Source organism: Ischnura elegans, chromosome 11 (genome assembly GCF_921293095.1).
Source record: "Ischnura elegans chromosome 11, ioIscEleg1.1, whole genome shotgun sequence".
In the NCBI taxonomy this organism is placed as follows: Eukaryota; Metazoa; Arthropoda; class Insecta; order Odonata; family Coenagrionidae; genus Ischnura; species Ischnura elegans.
Genome location: NC_060256.1, coordinates 17423662 through 17445824, shown reverse-complemented (window position 1 = coordinate 17445824; position 22163 = coordinate 17423662).

Sequence of the window (22163 nt, the reverse complement as noted above, 5' to 3'; positions counted from 1 at the left end):
AGCTTTACTGTGGTGGATGATCAGGAGGTAAGCACCTGCACTACTGTATTGCGTGATGATTCACCAAAAAGCAGCTCCATTCATTTATTACCCGATAAAATATCCCGATAACCTCGGATATCCCAATAATACCGGATATCCTCGGATATCCCAATAATCCCGGCTAGGGTAAATATTTTTTCACGGTGAACTTCATCCTCGGTGAATATAAATTTGCATTGGTTCGCATAACTGCGTACAAAGTTACTTGCTTCATGCGGTGCTTTTTTATCTAACTATTTTAATTACTAAATGTTTCCATTAAAGTTTAATAATAATAAGTCTGCGGGTTTCAATGTTAGCCTCCGTTTCTGGTTACCACGCAGCCACATTGAGCCCTCCTGATGTTTATATTTATTCAGTGGGGGAAACTCAATTCCAGATAAAGCAGACAGAGAGAGGTGCACGCCATGTCTATTTTCCACGACACTCGCGTTATGCGTTGACACCGACAGAGGGAAGGGCGATCGCCACACACAGGGGTGCAGGACGGAGGGGGAGGGGGCGTGAAAAATGGCGCTTGTCAATGAGCACGGAACGGAGTAATCCCTTTGTCGACAAAGTCATTTGTTTCCTAGATGTCTCCACGTGCGCTGAGTTGCTCGTATTTCGCATCCGTACTTCGCTACAGTTTTTTCGCCGGCCGCCTGGCTGAATAATACGCGTTTAATGATTCCTCGCGCTCCGTCATTAGTTGGAGACGTCAGTCGAAGCTCGACTATAACAGTCGATGGCCAAATACGCGTTCGATCGCATTCTAATTACTTTTGTTTTTAGATTTCCGCTGCGATTAGATGCACTTTCATCAATAATTTTCGGGTGTTCTGCCGAGTGGAATGGTCTTTAAATTATCAACGTTTTGCGTCTCCATATAGGATAAATGAAGATGAGTGATATGTTATCTGGTTGGACCGACGCGCGGAATAAAAACCATTGTTGGCATTGATTTGGAACAAGCAATAAATAAATCCGATATTTTAGCGAAATCGGATTTTTAAAAATAACAGAATGCGTGTCAATTATTTATTTTCATACCCAAATTTCGGGAAAGGAATTTTTTTCTACTCACTGCTGCAAAAATGATAGCCAATAAACCACTAGAAATTTGAAGTCCATTTGGCTACTTCCATGGCGGGAAAACCAACAGTGAATTTGGAGAAAAAAGAATGCTGCGTAAATGCATTAAAATGGTGAAAGAGAAGAGCTCCCTCGCTCATGTTAGTCCTCACTTGTAGTATGCTGCTAGCGTGTGGAGCCTTTATGAGGTAGGACTGATAGCTGAAACTAATGCAGGATTGTGCAGGATATCCATCTTCTAGATGAGTTGTGACGATCAAAAGTCAAGTGTTTCCAAAGTATAGGGTGATTTAGGATTGGAGCATTTACAAGTTCACAGAGAAAAATCTAGGCTAAATTTATACACCAAATTTTGAGAACATTTTTCTCAGACGCAGCGAAGAAGAAATTTTGTTTACTGCCGAGCTACGGAACGTGTGATCTCGAGAAAAACAAAAACAGTCGTTAATTCTTCATTTCAATTAAAGTTTGAGAATGCTGCTCCTCCAATTATTTCTTATTCTAAACGATGAAATAGAATTCTGATTAGCAATCGAATCGAAACTCCACGTGAGATTTTTTACAATAAAGCATTAATTAATTTTTTAAATTAGTAAAATATGTGGAGGAAACCAGCGCTCTAAAGACGAACTCTATCACAGAAGTAAATTTAAATTATTCTCTGTTTGAGTAAGAGGAAAAGAATATTTGATGCAGTTTATGCGGAATTACGATTTGGTCTGAGATTTATTCAGTTATTTTAACTTTCCTAAGGAATAATATAACAAACTTGGAAACTAAATTGAAACCACATTAGCCACCGGATTACATCACTGTAAATTCCTTTTTTCTATCTTAAAATGGGAACTTTATACTTTTTTAACTAGACTATTTTCAACATGTACTACGTGGCAAGATGTGAAAGACTGTGAAAGCACCTTTTGGCTTCTGCTGGTTCCCTTCAAAGGATTGTAAACACTTTCGCTAAGTTTATTCTTGGAGCAAAATGAAAAACCACCGACGCACTAATGACGCGAAAATCTCTTAAGACTCTTAGTCAAGGGAAAAGAATCCGCCAGAGATCTGTTTCCCGAAAACCACCTACCTTGTGTTTTCTTGCATAATGTGCCGGAAAAAAAATCTTTAAAATTAAGTGAGGGATGAAAATCTAGAAGGTTGGTTCCAGAGACGAGTCATTTCTTCAAGGCAACTTAAAATGATGCATACCGTTTCATCGACCCTTCATTTTTGGAGATGGATTTCACTACGAAAACTATATCTATCTTGTAACATAATGACAGAAATACGTTTGTATGGACCACTGAATCTTACTCTTAACTGCCGTAAATTTAGGCAAATTTTGTCATTTTTACCTTTTAATTGTTCTATTAACCGACTCACGTCAAGCTGACATGGCATAATTTTTCAATGCCGGCCATAATTTTCACATGCCGTAATTTCAATACCAATTTCATCAATTTTAATAAATTTCTTTGGACTCCTTTGGACCGTACAAAAGTTAGCGTTGCTATGACAATGAGCCTTTTTTAGCATCAATGAAATTGGAAATTGCAATTTTTTCCATCAATGTAAAATTACAAATTCATGTTATATTATTTGTAGTAATTATGCATATACTTTAATTTGCCGAATTAGTTTCTAAATCTGATAAATGCCCGACGCATTGGATGCACCATGCATTGCTTTTAGTTTTTTTCACCACATAGCAATATATTTATTAATTTTTATTTGAATTTTCAGAAGCCTTTTAACTTTTACAAAATTTTTATACAGTTTTCCGTGGCTGAAATCTCTTTATAGGGCTGAGTAAAGGAGATAGTGAGGCGTAAAGGGTGTGTCTACACTGGAGGTGAATGATGAAATGGAATTTGCCACAGAAGTATCCCAATTATTCCATCAGCGCGAATAAAGGACATGGAGACTATGTAGAAATATAGCTAGTGATTTCCACTTAAAAATAGCGTCTTATGAAAATGAAGATCACAATTCGCTGACTAATGCAGCAAAAAAAAAGTTAGAATTCTCACCAAAAAACTGACCTCCAAATTTATCTACATTTGCTTTTGCAAACCAACCCTTAACCAGAAAGAATATAAAAAGAATTTGAGTGCACCACTTGAAATGTTTCTTAAGACATCTTCTCTCTCTCATTCACACAGGCTTCACAAATGCCTTAGGGTTAATAATATTTCTACGTCTAAAAAATTCGGCTAACCATCCATCTCAATTTATCACACCTGTTGAATCTGAAAATAAAGTGCTTTTCCAAGATAATTTTCTTGATGTCGAGAGACTGGTAACGAGTTACATATTGATTAGTCACAAATAAGACTTAAGAGATTTAACCGGAGTATTTAACGAGGAAATATGCATAAATAGTGATAAATGAAAAGAAAAAGGGGAGGCGATACAAGTGCTAGATTTATTGTAAGTTCATGATTTATTGAATCATTAGATTCACAAAAAAAAGGCGCAGAAAAGAAATTTAGGAGTGCCAATTCAAATAGTTAAGGAAGTCTCCGAAACAGATTTTCCGGTTGACTTGGCAACCATCAATGGGAAAGGAGAATGTGTCTTTCTCTGCCTGACGACGATAATTCCCTTATTAATTGGCATTAGGCCTCACAATCTAAATTTCGTGTCAGCCAATTAGCAGGTCCACCATTTGTGCTTAGGCATGGGAACACTTCAGGTTCATGAGGTATCTTCAGGCAACCTGAATGAGAGTGAACAAGGAGAAGATTAATGCAACAAAATAAGGGAGTGGTTGAAGTAAGTGACGGAGGAAAATAAAATTCCTTCCAAGTGAACCGTTAAGTTGGCGAGCGGCTTCCTTTGAACACGAGGCTTGATGCGCACAATTATGTGCCTATCACTTCAAGCCATGTTTATTTATAAAGTTCCACGGCGCTAGTTTTACGGTGCATGCGTGCATTAAAATTGCACATGCTGCGGCGTAGCCAGACTGCCACGGAAAAATATAATCTTACTCCAAAAATTTTCTAATTTATCGAGATTTTTACCATTAGGTACAAGAAAATGCACGAAAAATTTCAAAGATGCTTGGACCCAAAATTTACTAACTGAAATCCAATTCATCGGTCTGAATAAAGAAAAGTAATCGATACGACTACTTAAACTTTATTACGTTTTTATTTTGCGAAAGTCAATTCCTGTTTGCAAACAGTAAATACTTGACTCTTATTTAATTAAAGCTCGCAAATAAATCTTCCCTTTTAATATTTGAGCCACTATTCGTCCTGACTTGCAAATATTCTTGAAACTTCGACTGCAAGCAAAGAAATCCCAAATTGCTACATGATGTATTCTGACGCTCTTCATAGATACCAGTTTAAGATGTTAAATTTTAACTACTGCAACCTTTTAACACCTAAACTATTACAAATTAAACGATCGATTACTTTCAAGATAGGAGGCTATCGAAACAATTTATTTCCATTGAGTCCTATATCACATCGTTTTACATACTCTAATTTCTTCTCTTTTCAATGAGAAACGACGAAAATGGTAGGAATATCAGTGAAAAAAAAATATAACAGAAAATTACACATTCTCATACCTCAACTGCATATTTTATAATACTAGAATGATGCAAAACCATACCTTTCTTCTAAAGAAATAATGCATATTATAATATAGGAGAAGATAAGTATAATAGACTATTGCAACTGCACTCACCTGTTAACGCCGAAAGAATTGTAAAGCCGGGCGCCACTGGCCGATGAACGTACTTCCCCTGAAAAAAATATTAATAATATTTAATGGCCACAAACCTTGCCAATGAACACCATTTTGCAAATATTTTAACATTGTTTGGTCATTATATTTTAATTTCAATTACAACGAAACAGATTTATTGGCGATTACAGTTTTTCTTAGAGTGTCATATTCAATACGATGTTTCCATCAATTTGTGATAAACGTTCGATTCATGACCTAACTTTTAAATGAAGTTTAAGACTAACTTGTATGCATTAGACACGTTCACGCTACTTTAATTTCGCAAAATATCGTCACTTCAGGAGAAAAATTAATATATTTTCATTAATTCAGTCAGCAATAGCAATGGTGAAAATAAGATTTTTTATTTACTAAAATGTACCCCTCAAGCGAACCTTCTACCTGAACTTACACACCCATACGATTTTATCGAGAAATTTTTATCTCCTCCATTACCAGGTATCAAACAATTGAGTCAACATGCCAAAGTTACCAGGTCGATGCGGTGGCTAGGGTGTTTCACACTTTGGGTATCTTGATTCAAATCCCAGCGATGACAGATTTTCTGCGGCTTGATTGTGTGTTTTGTGGGGTACAGAACCTCCCCCGCCCGTGGAATGGGACGTTAACATGTTAACCCCTTGGCGCCTTTCGCTAAGAGTCGGATAATGCCACGCCGGGTATCTCTCCACCCTTTTCTCCCTACACTAGCCTCATGGAGCAAATAGTCTTAGCTGACGGTCACCTCATCTAAATACCATGCCACAAACACATGCATTAAAAATTCGTACTTACTTCAGAAATACTCTCACTAATCCAACTTTCAGGAGCTTTTTTTTTAAATACATGAGGTGCATAGCAAACTTGCAAAATACATCATAGATTATACAGAAAAAAAAGAAATAGCGTGAGATTGCATTTTCATCTGGGTTTGACCTATACCTAAAATTTAAATCAAAAGCTAGTCGGGAATAGGGTTACATTTGTGTGGAAAGATTTTGCCCATGAGGAAAAACAAGCAGATAAGAAAGTAAATTCACAAAAGCATGGTAAAAAATGCCTGATTTAATTTTTTTTTGGAAAATTATTTTTGCATTTAAATTCAAATTTCCCTGCATGATTGATCATTGACAAAAATTTCATAGCATGAAGTCTCGTTTCATAATAAAGGGTATTGAACATTTTGTTATGCGCGTTCAGTTCAGCAATATTTTTTTCCATACTGTCAGAGCAGACGATAAAGTTTATATTCAGAATCGGAAAAGTATTTCCATATGAGAAGGAAAATTTTAAAATGGACTGGCTCCTTACCGTTGCACTATAATTTCACTTCTTTTTCACAATAACTAATCGGGTTTGCTCTTTGAAATTCGACTGCAAAATGGAAAATCCTTTCGCGGACCCCTTCGATTCGGTACTTTTTACCCCTTGCGCTGAAATGACGAGTCTATCTCGTCATGAACTTCTAATGCCAAATCGCACAATGACGAGTGTATCTCGTCATCAGACTTTTAGCAATTTACGACAATTTAGGGCAACAAATAGATATTTTGAAAAATTAACAATGTTAAAAACATCCATAATGTACATTAAGAACGAATATTTCATGAAATATTATGCATTGGAAGGAATAAAATGATTTTAAACCAGTAGCGATGGCTGTGTTCTCGAGGTCCTTGCGGGAAGGGGATTCGTTGGTGAACAACATGAAATAATAACACCTTTTTATTTCACTGTTCCAGATTGATTACGAACTACGAAATATTATTTCATTAGCTGCTACTCCATTTAAAAAGAACCACAGACGTATAAATAGGGGATAGGAGCACGGTATACAGAAAATAAATTGAAGTTCATGGGGTTAAAGAGGAAGCTAACTTATTCCGTTGGGCAGCCGAAATGGAGCAACGAAATTATTCGATGGCCAAATGTGGCACTTAGTCAATAGAGTCCTTCAGAGTGGTGGAACCCAAAGGCTATCAAAGGGGAACGTAGTCAAAGTAATGGACGCACGCGCGTAAGCGAGGACAGAAAGCTCAGCGATTTTTTTTCGCGGTGGACGCCGATAGGGGGAGCAGACAATTCGAACCGATTAAGGGCATCGTGAGGGATTTTCCGTCCTCATTCCGTGGAACGAGAAAATGTCGGAGTGCTTAAGTAGTGCTATTATCCGAATGCCATTGGCAAAGGAAACAATGAGTTGCGACCCGAATTTTTTAAGACATCGTATAAACACGGGGACGGTTAAAACAAATACAGATCTGCACTCTCCCAAATTGAATTCATCAGATAAATTCCGTGATTGACGAATATCATCGCACTCATATATTTCCTTACAATGATAACCACAGTGCAATTCACGTATCCGCGTCCTAACTTATACTGGATATTTTAATGGAAACTGTGAAAATAATATTTTTTATAGCCTCTCCTGAATTATTAATGAAGAAAATTATTTACAAACATAGTTTTTGCTCAAGAATCAACAACTTCTATATTTTCCCTTGGCATAAATTAAATATCAGCGATTGAACTTAAATTTTAAGCTTTTCTTCTAGACATCCTCTCTAAACACTGGAAAAATACTAGGTGACAAAAGTGACAAAAAGTACATAAAATAATGCCTGTCACATGTATACCTACTATATGTATAATACTTGTGACTTCGGTCTGTGTAAAATACCTGCAAATTTTGAGGATTTTTGCACATGACATTGCCATGGATTTAATTTAAAAATTAAAATGAATAGCATATTCAAATGCTATGGAAAAAGGTGAACTAAATACGTTTTTTATGAAATAATATTTTTCTTTGCCTGAAATAATGAGCAAGGGCATAGTTTTAGAGTAAAAAGTAAGGTTTAGTACCAACGACCCATCTCGAACATACTTGGTAGCACATCTAAAGTCAGCAATCGTTCTGAAAATATTTTTGCTCAAGAGACTGGTCTCTTGTGTACATCCAGCCTTGATACCATCTTTCAGAACTCAGGATATTAAAAATACTTGAGGCCACTTATACGGGTCATTCCAATTCAAATCAAATAATATGTTTCTTATGGTTTTAGGTTTTGATGAAAATTTCTGCGTACGTCTATATTCACCTCAAAACGAATGTACAAAAGATTACTTTTAATAAAGAAAATTGTGTTTTATACGAATTTTTACTTTTCCGCCTTTTCACGAAAAGAATTCCTTGATCCTTACAATAGGCAATTACAATAACACAATCGCAACAAATAAAATTATCGTAGAGTCATGAAATATGAACAAAATTCACTAACTCTTGATTAACTTTATAGTATTCCATTATGAGTTTTTCTCGATATCACACAATTACTTCTATCACTTCTTTTTTTGCAGAGCGCGACCCGGGTTTCAATGAATAATCATCATCTTCAGGCGCAAAATATGATTTTTCTTAATATGCAACTGCCATAGAAGCTATTTTAAAATGAACATTTCGAAATTTTGCAATGACAGCCGTGAATTGGACTCGAGGAAGCAGTTGGAAATTTTAAAAATTATTGAAAGTCAGGACAGTACTATCATTTCTTTTCCCCTATTCTGGCGTCCGTTTTAAAATTCATTAAGTAACTAGGCAACAATAATAGGATAAACAAATCATAATTTACACCTGAATATGATGATAATTAATTGAAACCCGTGGTATAAGTAATTGTGTGATATGAAAACTCATGAAATATGACTTATTTCAAAACTAAGACTTTGCATGAGGCAATAAATATTTTTTAAATGAAAAACTTTTATACTCATTTTTGTTCCATTTAAGTTATTAAGAAAATATTCGATTAACGTTCATCAAACACTATTTTTCAGATTAAGCCCAATTTTTTTTAAACGCACACCCTAACTATTAAAACAAACATATTTAGCTGAAAATAAAAAAATGGATTAAAAAAATAACATTCTACGCATATTAATTCAATTAACAAAAATGTATTTAAAATTTTAGAGGCCATATTTCTATAGCCTCTCGCTAAAGACTGAAACTACGATACGAGACGACGATATACTAACCAACCCTTCGATGTAAACTTCTCCATCCAAATGTCAGCCCTGCATCCCCAAAGCAATCAGCGAGTTAATTCAGCAAAATTCATCCGATTTAAAACAGTATCAGTAGAGATCTGCCCACCTAAAAATTACGAAGAATAACTCGCACGCGCTTACTCGCGACCCGATTAAAAGGCCCAATGAAACGTCAGCACCCTCTGCATCTGGATATCTGAAACGATAATTAATGACGCGGCCGCCAGGAGGGTTGACATCGGCCGCGCGAGACAACACACGCATTCATCCCTTCGCTTTATCTTTATGCACTCCTTCCGCTCGCCAATCAACGGATCGATTGATCCATCATTCACGCAATGAGGAAGAGGGGACAGATGGTTTCGAGGAACGAACCGCAAAAACCTGCCGCATCTCGACTTTAATCCAACGGTTCTCTTTCCATCAAGGATCATTATATCGTTCGATTGATCGAACTCATCGATCGATCGATTGGAAAACCACACCAGGTCCTACTCAAGATGGTCACACACATGATTTCATGGGGGCTCCATTGAAAGAGGACCAATAGCCTGGAAGTTAAGCGTTGTTATATCTGTTGCCGTTTGGCGAGCATTTTATTAGGCGGGACCACTAGGCAGCTATACCACGTTCAGCGTTACTTTCGCCATTAACCGTGCTGAAAGGGGTTTTCTTTGTTTTTTGAAAATCGTCTGGAATGCATTAAATATATGTTTTATGTTATTTATTTGCTTAGTCATATACTGCTGACTTGAACTTCCTCGCAAAAAATGGTAATAGATAGACTGGTAGCGCCGTGAGTGGCGATTTTTAGATCTGGTTTTAATGCGCACGGAGAGACAATATTTGGATTTTGGCGGCGGATTTGAGAACCCTCTAATGTGATATTCGCGCATAATTCATTGGCTTTCCCCACGAATAATAATTTGACTTGTCGAATTCAGTGGGGCGTGGTGAATTCATAGCCTGCCGAACTGACGGTCGCGGGATCGAGTCCCGCTTGGTCAGGTTACCCTTATCCAGCGCATTTCATTGTTTTTGGTAGTCCATCCTTATAATTGTTAGAATTCCCTGATGAAAAGGCCTTAAATGTGCTGTTTTCGGAGAGGTTAAGATAAATAAATGAATATTACAATAAACAGTCCCACAGCCAGCCACTGAGTGTGCTTGCAATGCGAATATAATCTCCTTTAGGAAATAGGAATATAATTAATCACTTTTTAGCGCATTTAATGCCTTATGCAGATTACTACAAAAAATAATCCTTTATCATATTTCAATATGAATGTGCCGTTTTCGGGGATGAGAGCATAAATATATAAATATGTATTACAATAGAGAACTCTCCAGTCCATATGTTAATATACTGTCACGTACTGAGAAGTTGAATGGATTAACAAAAAAATAACACTCGCAGCGGTGACGACTTCTCTATTCTAATTCTCTACTCAATCATAATCACTCGTGCAGCTATATATTTCACCAATAAACATTATATCAAAAAAGAACATGCTATTTAATCTATCTTAAATAGGGCTGAAAAAGAATACATTTTTCGTGCTGCTTAGAAGCGACGTCGGGTTATAAAGGGTAGAATTGTTTTCGAATATAATGGTCAATTGTCTCCATTTATTGATCTGAGAAATATTCAATTGTCAATGACGTGTCCTTATTGATACACAAATATCCTTTCTAAAACGAGTGAATACCCCGAACTGAAAGAATTATACTCCGAGATATTTATTAATATATAACGTAAGTGGTTTATCAAACCCAAGCACGAAAACATGGCACAATTGTGAAAGATTTCGAAGAAGTTCTGATTCATAATGAGCGCCTAATTACCAGGGATATTGTGACAGGATGGTGGACGGAGCTGGACCTACATTGCAGTCATCATCATTAGTCAACAATCCTAAGATTGGTTTGACGCAGCTCTCCATTTCTCTCTCCTATCCGCTAATCTCTTCAAAGCTACATATTTATTCTCTTTTACATCCTTTATAACCTGTCCGATATAACTCAGTCGGGACCGTCCCTTGCCCTTTTTCCCTTCCACTTGTCCTTCAACGAACGTCTTCATCAGACCATCGTGCCTCAAAATGTGGCCAACTAAGTTGTCCCTTCTTCTGCTTAATGTTTTTAGGAGGCTTCTCTTTTCTCCTACTCTCCTTAGCACTTCCTGGTTAGTCACACGGTCAATCCATTTTATCTTCATCATTCTTCGGTAGCACCACAGTTGCACCACACATTGCAGTAGCCATGAAAAAAACACACATGAAGTTTCGCGGGGACTCACAGACCCAGACCACTACCGCGTTAAGAAACAGTTTACCCCCCCCCCCTGCAACACGCCGAATTGCGTGGTTTGCGGAGAAACATGCAGATGTGATGTGATTCAGCCACTTTTTAGATTTAGAAAATTGAATAGCTTTACTCTCCAGAGTATCTGACTTACGACTATGCAGCAGACGCACGGAGAAAACAGCTTAGTCAAGCTTTGGCTGATCACATCCAGTCCCAGGACAATTTATCAAATTCGTGGAAATTAGAATCAGTATTGCGAAACGCAAGAGTGACTAACCTAGCTTGTGGATTTATTTCTCCCCTCGGCCATAATACTGCGATTGAGACCCGACCACCATGATTCATTTCGTCCCGGAGAATCGTTAAACTTAATTCCACAAGTAAGGGGATGATAATGACTGCATCGTCCTCTGAATGAAAGGGCAAATCCCACTATTATTTTTCCTCTCACGTGCAAGTGTTGAATGACACTAGGCGCTCCAAAGCATAGGCTTCGCTGAACGGTGGCATTAAATAGCTATATCGCGGACTCTCGTCATTTGTCCTTATTAGCGAATCGATAAACCCCCAAACCTTTTTCACTTTAGTTTTAAGCCGCTCTCCGGTGAGGGCGTAATGAACAGCGATAACTCGCATTACCCATTCCTGCTTTCACTCCTGCCCTATTCGCTTTTCCTCTCTTATATCTTACTTTTGCCTTTTTCTTCCCTTTATTGAAATAAACGTAATAAAGGGTAGGAAACGGCTAATAAATGCAACAGTGGAATAAGGATGAATCATCCATAACCATAAGAAGCAACTGATATTATTTGGTATTGAGTAAAAAGTTACGGAAATCCAGCAGTTGCTAACAATCAATTTGACTTACTAGCGCGACTATCCATAAGCTTGTCTTTTTTTGCTATTCAAGGCGAAATGTTTTCCTCCCCCAAGGGAAACGACGCCGTCGAAAAGAATTGAAGCCTTGGAAATGGAAGACGTGCAACAAAGAGAGACTTCTGTCAAATTAACATAAAATGATCTCAATAATATTTTCTTATCTTTCGATAAAATTGTCAGAGGGATATGTCTACAGTTGCGTTTTGTTTTAAAGTGAGTAATTTTTAAGGATTCCATAACAAGAATGAATATGTTTAGATTCCGTAGTAGTTAAAATTTATTTTCTATCGATAGTTTCTATTATTTTTTATGAAACGATTACAATGTTATATTTTTCACGTCTTGATAACATGGTTAGAGAAAAACTTCATGTTTTTTCACATTAAGATTTTACGTAGCATAACAAAAAATTATCAACTCTGATTCTCAAAAGAGAAATCTTGCACCAACCTGCCACCACACCTCTCCTATCAAGTTATGTGCCCGAGTGTCCAACCTCCCGACGCGGTGATTAGATGCGGAATTTTGTTGAGCATTAGTTATAGTTGAGGATATTTCGCTAAAGATGAGACGACATTACAGTTTTCTACACTTGCATACATTATAAATTCCTTATAAGTATTATTTTTGGATTTTTTAATGTTCTAATTACGATTTTATTCATGAGATATATGTTACGGACTCAACGATTGCGCAGGCAAGTCAGAAGCTTGTCTCGGAAAGCGCGCGGCTGCAAGGAAATAGTTTCTTATTCTTGCAGAACCCATATCTTACCGCAATGCACCCGCATTTTGCTAACCACATTCTCCTAGGTCTTTCATAGCTCCCATCAGCTCAAACATTGGAAAGGGCTCAAGAGTGGCGGCGGGCACTACCCTGCCTACCGCGGTAACCCCTATAGTGACCGTAAACCCTACCTCAGTCTTGCGATTTTTATCTAGCGTTTGAAAAGTTTTCTACTAAAAGCATAGGTAGATGTCCGTTTGTAGAAATGCCACTAATTGCTTTATTGCCTCATTGTATAAAGGGTTTTGGTCATTTTGAGGATCGCTTATCTACGATACAGGTGATTTCTACGAGGTGGCTCGCACGGGGTTTTCCACAAATGCTTCTTCCCAATTTATTGAAAAACATTCCTTTCACGATTATACCGAGCAAATTAGTCAACTTTTACTAGTAAGTGTCAAAGGATCTCAGTGCTTGTGCTACGGAAGCGAGGAACCAAGGTCTATTTTCCCTAGAGCGTGAGATTTCAGCATTGAGGACGAACTACCACTACTGGAGGATATCTCGCAACGATAAAAAGGTGTCTATGTTTTCCAAGATAAATATCTCACTGATTTCGTGTGTTGTATTATGCAGGGTATTATACTCTAATTTCGATTTTCATCTTTGATGATTCAGATTGTTGATATTTCGGATAAGAAAAATTGAGCGAATGAAAGTGACACGAAAAGAAATACATGAAGTTATTTTTAATGGAAGTGGAAATTCGTTGTCCTCAAAACGTAAATTTGCCGTTCAATGTCTTCTCAATAAGTTTATCTTGGAGCAAGAAGTGAAGACAAAGGAAATAATGCAGAATGCCATGAAATAATACTTTTTCAATACGTATTTCCAGAAATGGGACAAATGTAAGAGAACCAGCAACTTTGAAAAAAACGTCGATGTCTGTGAGAGAAGGATATACCCAGCTGACATGCATAATGATCTCCTTGAGACTCCTTACACAGTTTGCAACCTATTATTGTTTAACGTATTCGTATTGGAATTACATTCCTCCTAGGCGATTTTATATCACTATTGCTATCTAATTCCTGGTTTTTCTGGGTAAAGCAGCAAAGAAAGGCCTAAGAAAGACTAAGAGGTCTAGTGATAGGTCTAGCAATAAGAGCAGAAAAGTTACTGGTTTGAGAAAGCAACAGCAGCTGAGCTATCGCTAGCCACATCTGTGACACTGCGCTTGCAAGGGAATGATTCGGCAGTGAAGATAATCGCGGAAATGACCACGACCAACCCCACCCGAGGGAAACGGATACTACAGAAATGGAGGAAAATACCTACAACTCAAAATATACTGACGCCAGAAGAAGCTATTTCGCTGATTGTTGATGGCAATTTAACAAAAAAATTCTATCCAAAATTATTCCTAAGACGGCCAAGATCTGTGGCTATCAGCTTTATCCTAGTTATGAAAGGGCTAGACGAAAAGAAAATCTTCATACCCAGAGGGGACATCAGTGGAAGAAAAAAATTAAAGTGGACCTTTCAAGGGCTTCTGAATCACAAAGCCTCGCGCATCATAGCATCAATGCCAAGATTCAGTGATGATCACGGGGTCAACTTTTCCCTTGAATGCAAATGAAAACTAGCTGTGGAGCTGGTGATCTTATTCTTGATGTTTTCTTATGATTTAAAAACTTTTGTTAATTTATAATGGTTCATGTATAATTTCATGTTTTCCATTGCATTTTCAAAATATAAAATGCTTGCGAGGTGATTTCTGATGAGTGTTATGTCAGAAAAAATGATGAAATATAATTAAGTACTACTTTTGCCTTGAAATGCAGGTTTCGGCTCTCCCACAGAACTTTTTTCATCGTGTTCTGTTTTATTGCTTCTTTTCATCGGTGTTAATAAAAAATATTTCTAGCTGTAACTTAAGTAACCATTGCTTTCCGCATCCAAGTGTGATTTTCAAGCAAGCTAGCTGACATGTATTGTTACACTTAATTAATAATTAATTATGTTAGTTGAATATATTTCACGTAAGTATATATCATACCTCTTCATTTTTCGTTTGCCACCTGTTTTTCCCTTCCGTTTCGAATACTGCGAGCGATGATATCTTCTTTACGTAAAAAGACTCTACATTCCGTTTAAATAACATCATAAACCACAATTCAATGCTGAAATTTTATTCTTTTAATTTTGTTATATTCCCAAACCACCGAATAGAGCCCAAATTGAGCCATTTTATATTGAGTATTCAAAAAGTTAAACAATTATTTACACGAACAACCAAGCCCCGGATAGGGGAAACCTACCCAAGCGAGACTTGAACCCGCGATTTAGTGTATGGCAGGTGAGGACATTACCCAGCCGCCACCGAGGTCGGCGGCGTTATGTTGACGAAATGCCTGTTTACATAATGTAGATATCATCGCAAACAATTTCGGAAAAGGTGTAAACTCAAAAGGACCTTCGCATTCACAGGCCTATTTTTTCAGCGCATAAGAGAGGAATCAGAAGTTGGCTTCTACTATTTTTAATTGGCTCGCTGCCACTTAGGTGTCATATATCAACTTCGACTGCGACCCCTGTTCCAGCGACCCGTATCAAATTCATCCTGAGTATCAAATTTCTCCTCGTAGTCGTCGCCTGTGAAGTTGGGAGGGGAGTTGCCTTCCCCTTTCTCTCCCTCGCGGCGCTTCGGCTTCTATCTCCATATCCCGGCGCTGCCGCGCTGCTAGAGGCCTTCGTGAGTCGTTAAATTGGGAAATTCAAACGCTAGGGCGCCCCATTAAGTAGCATTGCATTAATAAATTTTATATGTTCTTCAAGTCCGTAATGGCATAGGACGCTATGAATAATTTTGGGAGATGATATTTCCAATACGATAATATCTTCGGAATTAACAAATTTGATTACCTAAACGAAAATCAATGTTATGAAATTATGAAAATCGGTGCCCGCTTCATAAAATAATCCCACTTCCTCTTCAGATGAAATATCATAATGCAATCGTCCTTGTTGCATACATTTATTACCACACTTGAAGTGAAGGAATGTCTAATTTGCCTTACTTGAAAGTGTCCGTCTTATCCTGACATTATCTACATTAATTGTCCATGGCAGTGATGATTACGCTATCCACTTGCCTGCCTTTAAATCACTTTCAAAATCTTGGAGATAAAGCTGCAATAATTATTACAATACCTAACTGCAATGACGCTGAATTCTCACGACATTATTATGCAAACGCCATATTCTTGAGCCAAGTAACCTTTTCATGGATTTGACTGCGAAATATTTCGCAGCTCCTAAAATTAAACTCGGAAATGTAATCAATTCCAACTCTCAAGGGAATTAATATGTATGTTTTACCTACTCCTCACAAGCATGACATGTCTAGTCCTTTCTTATGTACAGGGTGTGCAAGCATCGGCACTTGCTAGTAATAATGCCTCATTCAACGGATAAAAGTCAAAACCCTTGTCTTGGGTAAACCCTTACTCGGGCAAAAAAGCAGAATGGCCATCATTGCAGGAAACATCGAGAAACTTGAAAGGAAAGACTGAGAATCCATATCATAAAAGAATTGGGAATATGGAATGGTAAGATAGACTACAAATCGAAAGAGAATCACCCCATTCAGCCTTTTTACTTTTTAGTTTAAAAAAAGAAAACGCGAATAATGCCACTGCCCATTGTTTATGAGTTGGTGACGTCATTGGAGTTTCGACTCTTTAACTCGTTCACAAGAGTAGCCAATCAAAAGAAGGAATTGTTCACATTAGTGTAAACAACAGCGCATCGTGAGGGGTTCGTTGAAACGGCCCAGCAGTAACTGGGAACAATAACATGTCGTATTTAATTCGTGACGTCAACAACGTATCTAGGGAAGGATAGAATCTGGATATTCTTCATTGAGAATGTCTCGAATGGTAGGTGATGGGCAGGGACGCCGACTTACAAAAAATATTGGGGGGGCCCAAACCGGGGATCTTGCCCCGGGATATTTTCTAAGTAGTGAGTTTTAAGTTTTTTAAGCATTTTAGAAGAGTCATGTGTTCAACATGAGAACCCTGATTAATCGAATCTCGATATCTGGACACTACGGGGAAAATCGACATGCCTGACATATTTTTTCCTCACACCCATAACGGATTTTTGAGGGGGCTCGGACCCCCTCAAGCCCCATGGAGTCGGCGCCTATGGTGATGGGTAGAAAAATGGAAACACACAGGTATCTATTTTACTTGGCAATAAGAAAATCGGTGAAGACTTCCATAGGTATAATGCTTAGCTAGGAACACGCATTAACCCGCTTCATCGCCGTCAGTGTATAACTTAGCGCAACTTGGCCTGATTCTAATTACAGAAACGATTCTTCAGCTCATACATCCATGTTCAAGACAAGAGTCATCCCCAGAATCAATGCACACTCGTGCATTCCAATCAGAAATCTATCGATCAGAGAACAAAATACGCGAGATTTCGCGTCAGCCTCATTCCTCAATGCCATCGCAAAACTTGAAACAGGCCCAGTCTCCTCCACCAGAGGGTGAATGAGTGGACATTGATAACAGCCGGAGATAAACCATCGCTCAGCGAAAAAGAAAAACCACTGCCACGAAGCACCACTTGCCTGGGCTACGAGAACACCGCTGCACCATCGCACGGCGGAGGCCCCCGAATGAGCGTTTTGTGGTACGGGATCCCTCCCGCATGAACTGACGTCGTCGCTCGTTGGAGCCTCGTTGTGCCAAGGAGGAAAAAATCAATTAATTGATCGGCTCGTTACGACCCGTCTAATTGAGGGCTTAAAAACCATACAGGGGATGGGGAGAAAAAGCCCCCCCCCCCGTTCGGACGCAAACCCTCTTCTCTCGAGCATTGGATAGGGGTTGAAGAGGGAGAAAGAAGGGCTTAAGAGTGGTTTTCATGAGGGAGGAAAAAGGAAACTTCGCCCGACCCACCCCTTACATCGGCACTATACACACCAGCGCCACGTGAGGGATGTCGACATTGACGAGAGGAGTGGAAGAAACCTCAATGTATCGCTTTGAGGACTGTCTGCGTGTTCCGTATCTCAATTACCCGATGAGTGATCACTCACTCACTACCAAGACACTCGAATCGAAGGTATGGTTTTTAAAAACCCTGAGTGGTCGGCGATTACCTCCTCTCCTTCGCCTCTTACAAAAAAGTAACTGAGCAACCGCTCGACTTTTATGTGTTTTTAAGAAGGCTGGGTCATAAAATTAGAGATGCTATTCTCATCATCACTCAAAGCACTCTCGTTAAAGTGGTTTCTTGATGATTCAATACCGTGGTTAAAATATAAATCTGGGAGCACATTCTTCCGTTTCCGAGGTTCACAATATTTTCCGTCTATTCTCTCAGGAGTACTGACGATAACAGGTAAGCCAGTGGATATATTAAAAGTAGAGAATAAGAGCAATTAACCAATTACTCCACTCAATGGGCTTTAATTAATGTAACAGGAATATTACAAAGCAAGAAGAAGAATTCCGGTTTGAACATATCTGAAGGCGCTGTTATGTAATGTGTCTTTCAAGTCTACCATAAAGCGAAAAAAGGTCGTTATTAGCCGAAGGAAACTGAGGAAACAACATAGCACCCCTTGAATCGGAGCTGGGAGGTCAGGAGGCAGAATAAACCGTTAGGAAGACACAACGAGTTAGTGCTCAAAGACACCTTGAGATAGGCACCTCCATTTTGTTTGTTGGAAACGAGAGCGAAAAGAAGGTACGAGGGAAAAACGTGAGTGCAAACAATGATGCACCACGTCCAGACCGTGGACAAGGCCCAGGAGTAACTGAGAAGCGGTACCACTCTTGGCTTGGGCTCGTGACGCCAACAGAATATCTGCGAAAGTGTTAAAACTGGCAATTTTTCATTATGAACACCTCGAGTATCAGGCGATGGATCGGAAACGGAAAAAAATACTATGGCGTAGCATGCTTTCAACGGAAAAATTAGAAGCACATTAAAAATGTTTATTTCATCTTTAATGCTAAAGGGAAAATGGCTTTGGATACTATTTTCACGGAAAAAGCGGATGAAAATACAAAAAATCTGGAACAAAATGCAAAACGAAACAGTTAAGTTAAAACGACGCCATTTTAATAGGAGTTTTGTATACGAAAACACCGATAATAATAGAATTTGTATAAACAGAGTTAAATAATTTGGGCAGAGCATACGTTATAATGCGCACTCCCCTGGTAACTTCTTAAGTCTCGTTCCCTCCTCATGGCCATCATGCATTGATGATATACAACGGACCTTTGGTCATTTCGGTTATCAGACTGTATTTAGTTTATTGGGAGAAATGTATAAGATTTGTATTAAATGGCTCGGAGCTATTTGGGTTCCCACATTGAGAAAATAGTGTTCCAAAAATTCTCGGAAAATGGCATATAGCGATTACACTATACCAGCGGTTCCCAAAGTGGGGGTCGCGACCCCCAAGGGGGTCGTAGGCCGTTCGGAAAGGGGTCGCGAGATACTAATAATATGGTGAACAACGTACTTAAACTTGGATGACCATTTTTAGGGGGTCGCGGCTAAAAAGAATGAGCTAAAATGGGTCGCGGAAAGAAAAAGTTTGGGAACCGCTGCACTATACCATGGTTATACATTTGATAAGCAGAATCAAAGAAACGTACCTAACTAAAGTTAGAAATTAGCCAACATTTAAACCGATATTCTTCTAAAGTTTCTTCATGGTTTTTTACTCTGCCTAGGCCATAGACTATTAAGCCTTGGAAAGTACACATTCGATTAACGTTTAGGAAGATCCTAACCCGGAAAGTAGGCATAATTTAATAACTACTTAGCCTTTTTTCTCTGAAGTAAAAAGACTTTATTTGGCTTTATTAACACCCAGGGAACTGAGAAAAATGTGAAAAAATGTATGTAGCTGACTTTTCCAGACCGGATATATTGTCCAACATAATGCATTATCAGTGAAATGTGTCTGATAGATTTCCAATGCCAAATAGATTACCAAGATGAAAATCCATCACGATTTACTAATGCACTGTGGCACACTGGCCAACACATACACATCAAGGGATAGCTATTTGAATAGAGTGAGATGTTAATCCAGGACGTTTCTCAGGCAACTAGAAGACTTTCCATTCTTGTTTATAGCAGTGTTAACATGTACAAATTCTATCATAAATTAGAAACAAATGGTGAGTGTAATATATGACAATGATATCGCAGACTTAAATATGCTAAATAAAGTAAATAACACGTCAAAATATTTTCTACGTGATATAGCACTCACCTTTTATTTCTACCAAAGTAACATTTCTACAGTCCGTTTTATAAAAATATCTTACGCCTATTCCAGTAGGAGAATTGACGAGAACAGGTAGGGCAGTGGATACTTTGAAAAGAAAGGACATGAAAAGTTAACCAATTATTTTACTCAATGAGCTTTAATTAATATGAGTGGAGCATGGTGAAGGCGAGGAATTCCTGTTTGAGCATTTCTGGAGGAGGTAACATGTAAAGACTCTTTCATGTCTGTCACGAAGCGAAAAAAGGTTGTTGTCGGACAGAAAGGAAACAAAACACGACCCCTTGAATCGGAGCTGGAAGGACAGGACGCGGAAGATACCGTAAAAAAAACAGCGAGCATGTGCGCAAAGCCACATTGAGATGGGCACGACCATTTTGTTTGATGGAAACGAGAGCAAAAAGAGAAAACAACCCTTACTTCCACAGTCGAAAAAAATGGCGAAAGAAAAGAGCCTGGGTTCCTAATCATTAAGGATTTGGGTAAAAAAAATTGAAGGCTCGGTAGCGTCAACCAGTTCCTCGCATGCAGGTACCAACGGGAGACCAAAAGCAAGAGCATCACGTTTGAGAGAGGTATGCAAACAGCGCGAGGACAATTTCAAGGGTATCGAGTTCCTCAAAGCTGAAAAAAGGGCGGGGAATAGAATGGGAGTTAGCGAGAAGTAAGCCGTCATTTTCCGATACGAGGGTCACGTGACGCGTGGAGCAAAGGAGGACGGACCCAGCAAGACTACGTGAAAGGAAAGTATGGAGCAGAATGCGACGGTTGAGAAAAAAAAACTAGTAACGGTGATAGTTATTCAATGTTTTTATCGCATTGATTAAGTTTAAGTTGTATTACCCTCCGGGATGCCCTAGAATTGTAAGCTTCCATCCCCACCATGTGTAGGTAAGACTTATGATAGATTATAATAATGGAGAAGTGCCAGAATCAAGCGTTTAGTGTAATTTCAAAATGTTTTTATGTAAATTGATTATATAATAATAAATATACATATGTATGTAATAAAAATACACCAGAAATGATATAAAATTGCCATAAAAATAAAATTCCATGATAATTATATATTTTCTCGCAACTTATCGACAAACTCTAATGACGTGACTCAAAAATTGTTTTATTATCACTGAGGGAAACTTAATCAACTTTAATCGATTCTGACATTTAGAAATAAACTATCGTATAATCAATTGGAAAAAAATTTAAAAATTACAACACAATTTCGCTTAACAGTCTTAGTTACATATCATTTCCTCGTCAAATTCGAATTGCTCTGTCATCAGCGACGCGAGTGGCGACTTTTTCAAACCTATTTAAAGGCGCGGTGGTTGAAAAAATATCCAGCGACCGACCGAAGAACCCTTTGTTTTAAAATTCGTGGCCCAAGTCCCAGGAGAATTTTTTATTCGAAGGCGGTAAGGATCGTGATAAAAGCGCGACATCAGAACGAATAAAACCAAACACTAGTCTTTTGATAAAACATCTCTTATCACTAATTGTTATTTTCGTATTTAAATTTACTTGGCACGCAACATATTCTCACTTTACTAACGAGCATTATTATGACACTCATGTCATTACCACGATCAGTACGGTATCAATGATTACTACCATAATAATGACTATGGTCAGTATTTGATTATTAGCGAGGAACGTGCAAAGTGAATTTACTTGTCCTATGCAAAATTGGTTTTTACACTCTGCGATAATAATAACTTAGTGGCAATCTTAAGTAGAGTAAAAATTTAGATATTATTAATGACTAGCAAGCATTCCGGCGTTGCTCGCGAAGGGTAGTACCCAGAGAAGCGGGAATTCATGGCCGCATGTGAGGATTTTTACATTTTCTCTTTGAGCGTATCCAGAGGTGTGACAACTCGGCAAGAGGTCCAACCATAGAAGTTGCATGACATGTCGTAACAACCAGCAATGGGGAAACGGCGCAAATGACGCGTCGGACGCAGCCGAAAGTAGCACTTCGGGGTTCATGCGCATAGGATGCACA